At 54.9% G+C, this 5,080-nt stretch overlaps 1 protein-coding gene across 2 annotated transcripts in view; it reads left to right on the top strand.

Annotated features, from left to right (window-relative positions):
* The first annotated feature begins 1,742 nt into the window (after window positions 1–1,742).
* The window catches only part of peli3 (pellino E3 ubiquitin protein ligase family member 3), a 13,495-nt gene continuing 10,157 nt past the window's right edge, over window positions 1,743–5,080 (top strand). Inside the window, exon 1 of one of the 2 annotated variants that reach the window (XM_030087300.1) lies at window positions 1,743–1,929. The gene's annotated coding sequence lies outside the window, so the exon portion shown is untranslated. The remainder of the gene's footprint in view (window positions 1,930–5,080) is intronic. The other variant, XM_030087292.1, reaches the window with a different exon arrangement.

Here is a 5,080-nt window from a genome sequence, read left to right as displayed (position 1 = left end):
CGAGTTCCGGGGAACTTTTTCTCGAGCTGTGCCCACATAGTGAGGGGGGCTCTCGGTGCTCCCGTTCTCCTCCGGTTCTCCTCCCGGTTCTCCTCCCGGTTCTCCTCCCGGTTCCTCTTCTCCTCCTCCTGCTCTTTCTATTCCTGCTCCTCCCGCTCCTCCTTGGAAGAAAAAGAAGGAAAAAAAACTCCCTCCTTAGGAATTCTTCACGCAGGAAACCTCAGCACGCACACTTCCTGTCGCTGCCTTCAAAATAAAAGCCTGCCTGTCGGTTACCGGAAGTACAATAACTCCGAACAAAAACTTTGTTGATATTGGTTTTCGGGGTGAAATGTAAAGGTATGCCGAAAGTAAGCACATAGTTTTGTGTTTTTGTGTCAGAAAGTGTTTTGTATTTACAGGGAAACGTTTTGAAATCTATGCCCGTTTCCAGAGAGGACGATGTAGTGATAAAACCACAATGAATAGTATGAAACGAACAGTGCGTGCGCTTCATTTTCCATAAATAATTTTCTGATCATTCATTTCATAGAAATACATTAAAGCGTGATTGGCTTCAGTCCCGTTTTTAGAGAACAGGTTTGATTTATTTCTACAGCAGTTCACACGTGTCTCCAGCAGGGGGCAGCATGAGAGGAGCAGCTCCAATCTGACCAACATCAACAAATCTGATCAACAACAATCACCACAGGATTTTCTCTTGCTTTAAACGCTCATGTGCTCATGTTTGCACTGATTCCATTCATTATAGACTTTCTAAAGACAATAATTGACAAACAGTAGAAAGCTGCAGGACTTGCGTCATCTGGACTGTTTCTCACTGGAAGGTTCTTTGTTTCAGTTAGAATGATCTGCAGGCTGGAGTCAGTCCTGACAATAAACTGAATTATAACTGATTCCACTGTTAACCCTGAGAGAGAGAGAGAGAGAGAGAGAGAGAGAGAGAGAGAGAGAGAGGGAGGGAGAGGGAGGGAGAGAGAGGGAGGGAGGGAGAGGAGAGAGGAGAGAGAGGGAGGGAGAGAGAGGAGAGAGGAGAGGGAGAGAGAGGGAGGGAGGGAGAGGAGAGAGAGAGAGGAGGAGAAGAGAGAGAGAGAGGGAGGAGAGAGAGAGAGAGAGGGAGAAGAGAGAAGGAGAGAGGGGGAGAGAGAGAGAGAGAGAGAGCGGGGGAGAGAGGAGAGAGAGAGGGAGAGAGGGAGGGAGAGAGAGAGAGAGAGGGAGAGGAGAGGAGGAGAGAGGGAGATAGAGAGAGGGAGAGAGAGAGGGGGGAGAGGGGGGGGGGGAGAGAGAGAGAGGAGGAGAGAGAGAGGAGGAGGGGGGGAGAGAGAGAGAGAGGGAGAGGGAGAGAGAGAGGGAGGGGGAGAGGGAGAGAGAGAGAGAGAGAGGGGGGGGAGAGAGAGAGGAGAGAGAGAGAGAGGAGAGGAGGAGAGAGAGAGGGAAGAGAGAGGGGGAGGAGAGAGAGAGGGAGAGAGGGGGGGAGAGGGAGAGAGGAGAGAGGGAGGAGGGGGGGAGGGGGGAGGGGGAGGGGAGAGAGGGGAGGGGGGGGGGAGAGGGGAGAGAGAGGGGAGAGGGAGAGGGGGGGAGAGAGAGAGAGGGGGAGAGAGAGAGAGAGAGGGAGAGAGAGAGGGAGGGATAGAGAGAGAGAGGGAGAGGGAGGGAGGTGTATATAGAGAGAGGGGCGTGACGCGGCTCTCCGTTATATCCGGAGACCGTGTTCCTGTTTCAGTCTCCGGTTGTAACGTAAACGAAGGAGAGGTTTTTCCTCCTGGTGCTACTCTTGCAGCTTCTCCTCCTGCCTCCTCTCCTCTCCTCTTCTTCATCCTCTCCTCCTCTTCGTCGGGCCGCTCCCGTGCGCGCGCTCTCATCCACAGGAGGGATTCTGTCACGAAAACATCCGAACCGGTCCGGACCTCCTTTGGCGACCATCAGCGGGTATGGGCCTGTTTACCCCCTTCCTCTTCCTCCTCCTCTCCTCCTCTTCCTCCTCCTCTCCTCCTCTCCTCCTCCTCCTCTCCTCCTCCTCTCTCTGTCTGGAGTCTTTGTGACTGATGGAGGCAGATTTCATTCTTCTCATTCTGCTCCATCAGCCCCGCTGCCGTGCGCGCGGAGGCAAGTGGAACGTGTGCGTAAAGAGGGCGTGTGTGTGTGTGTGTGTGTGTGTGTGTGTGTGTGTGTGTGTGTGTGTGGTGTGTGTGTGGTGTGTGTGGTGTGTGTGTGCGCGCGCGCGCGCTGCGCGTGGTGTGTGTTGGCAGTGCAGAGGAATCCCCAGTGTACAAAGCCAGCCTGTGCACTCTGGAGATCATAACACACACACACACACTCCTTATTTTTCTCATTGTGTTTCACATCAGGCTTGTTTGTGTGGCCAGCAGAGAGCATCATCATCCTCATCATTCTCATCATCCTCATCATCCTCATCTCCATCTTCATCCACACAGTGTGGAAACAGCAGTGTGCTGCGGCTGCTGGCAGCAGCCATGATGTCCCGGCCCCCGTCCGTCCGGGACCGGGACCGGGACCGGGGTTCGGCTCAAAATGGCCCAAAGAGCGGCGTCAGTGCTTCCTCCCAGCATGCCGTGCGGCGGCCGGGGGGGTGGATGGGGGGGAGGGGGGGATCACGTCGTCGGGGGCGATGCGGTGAAGCAGCCGTGATGCAACCGAGCAGCTGGTGGATGCAAACGTGCCGCGAGAGCAGAGGAGAGCACGGAACGGCCAGTTCCCTCCGCGCGCACGCACGTGAGGCGAGCCGCGCACGGCGGAGACTTCTACGTCCCGGAAGCCGCCGGCCGCGCTGCAGATTGCTCACGTGCACGCTCCCTGCCTGGACGGAGGCCTTCCAGCTGACCTTCACCTCCTCCCGGTCCAGGTCCGGTCCTGACCCGGTCCAGGCCCAGTCCTGACCCGGTCCAGGCCCAGTCCTGACCCGGTCCTGACCCGGTCCAGGCCCAGTTCTGGATACTTCTCCGTCTTTGTTTACATGTAAACAGTCTGATCTGTAAACAGCGATGAGCAGAAACCTTCCGTTTGCGTGTGGACGGAGGTTCGCCATGTGTCACCTGTGTTTTACAGCTTTCCAGGGTTCTGATTGGCCGCCGGGCTTCAGGCTGCTGCCCCCTAGAGGCGCGGCTGCTCACAGCAGCTCGGCTCAGTCAGCTGTTCTCTCCAGATCTCAGTTCCTCTGTTCCCTGAAACGGAGGCTGAGCGCCGGCAGGTTCGGTCAGATCGAGCCGTTCTGTTCGGCCCCCCGCTGTGACCAGACGGCGCTGGAACCTCTCAGTGAACACACCAGCAGAACGTCAACAATCAGCGGTTTTCCTGATTGATTGATCCGGGTTGTGCCGGTTTAATAGTTTCTGCCATTTTTACCAAAATACTGCATCCTTCCTGGATGGAGGCGTTTGCCTGATATTATTTCGGTTGGATTGTAATCAGATTACTGGAGGTGTTGGACACACTGGCCTTGTTCTGAACTCTGGTTCAGATTTGATGAGAGAACGCTCTTGGATCTGTGTGGAACCGGGTCTGACTTCAGTTCTGGGTTTGTGGTTTGTTAAACAATGGACAGTTCCAGGTCATGAAGTGCTGAACACGTGACTGGATGAATCCTCCACTCATGGCTCCTTCACTGATCTCCGCTGTTCTCTGAGAGAACCGAGGGATGTCTCCTTCACCCCGGTAGGGTTTGTTCTGGTTCTGGAGGAGCTGCAGGTCTCAGGTGGCTCTGGACTGGTCTCTGGACTGGTCTCTGGACCGGTCTCTGGACTGGTCTCTGGACCGGTCTCTGGACTGGTCTCTGGACTGGTCTCTGGATTGGTCTCTGGACCGATCTCTGGACTGGTCTCTGGACTGGTCTCTGGACCGGTCTCTGGACTGGTCTCTGGACTGGTCTCTGGACTGGTCTCTGGACCGGTCTCTGGACTGGTCTCTGGACTGGTCTCTGGACTGGTCTCTGGACTGGACTGGACCGGTCTCTGGACTGGTCTCTGGACCGGTCTCTGGACTGGTCTCTGGACCGGTCTCTGGACTGGTCTCTGGATTGGTCTCTGGACTGGACTGGACCGGTCTCTGGACTGGTCTCTGGACCGGTCTCTGGACTGGTCTCTGGACCGGTCTCTGGACTGGTCTCTGGATTGGTCTCTGGACTGGACTGGACTGGTCTCTGGACTGGTCTCTGGACTGGACTGGACCGGTCTCTGGACCGGTCTCTGGACTGGTCTCTGGACTGGTCTCTGGACTGGTCTCTGGATTGGTCTCTGGACTGGTTGGACTCTTCTGAACCGGATTTCCCTTCAAACCAACAAGACCTCAGCAGTACCGAGGACGAGGAGAAAACAGACCTGGTTATTGTCTTGACTTGTTTTGGGTGAACCTTGAACCAGAACCCCGCGGCCCCCTCCCCAGTGATCAGGACTCCAGCCGGCGCTCAGACGGCTCTGGAGCAGCTGTCATGCTTCCCGTTGCTTAGCAACAGGCGTGATGGAGGCCCGTGGCGTAACGCGGCGCCAGATTCCGGCTACAACCGGGAACCGAGTCGCTCGTCTCCGTCGGGACCGTTCTACTGTCGGCAGGTCACTGTCCGGTCGGCGCCGCCGTGACCCTCAGGACGCCGCCAGGGGAGAGGTCCGGGTCAGGTCAGAGGTCACATGTAAACCCACACCTTTGATAGACAAACAGAGCCACAGGTGTGTTTCCTCTGGAGCCTCTGAGGCTTCCTGCTTCAGCTGCACACACACACACACACACACACACACACACACGCAAAACACATGCAAAAAAATACAATACACACAACTTGCACGCACAAAAACACACAAAACCAACAAAAGACAACACACCTGTGATTATACATACTAGCTTCTTTTTCTCTGTAGCTGTACATGATTTGTATTTTGTTATCGTCAACACACAGTGTTTCATTCCTCTTCCAGTGTTTAGCTGAAAGTATTTTATTTTGACGGGGAGCTATTTTTAGCTCGTGTACATTTTAACCTACTGTTTTGTAATGTTCAGTGGAAGCTGGTTCATTTTCATCATGAGCGCTTTTATGATGACAATAAAGATACACACACACACACACACACAC

The sequence above is a fragment of the Salarias fasciatus genome, chromosome 3 (assembly GCF_902148845.1).
Source record: "Salarias fasciatus chromosome 3, fSalaFa1.1, whole genome shotgun sequence".
Lineage (NCBI taxonomy): Eukaryota > Metazoa > Chordata > Actinopteri > Blenniiformes > Blenniidae > Salarias > Salarias fasciatus.
This window is presented reverse-complemented; position numbering and strand designations above follow the sequence as displayed.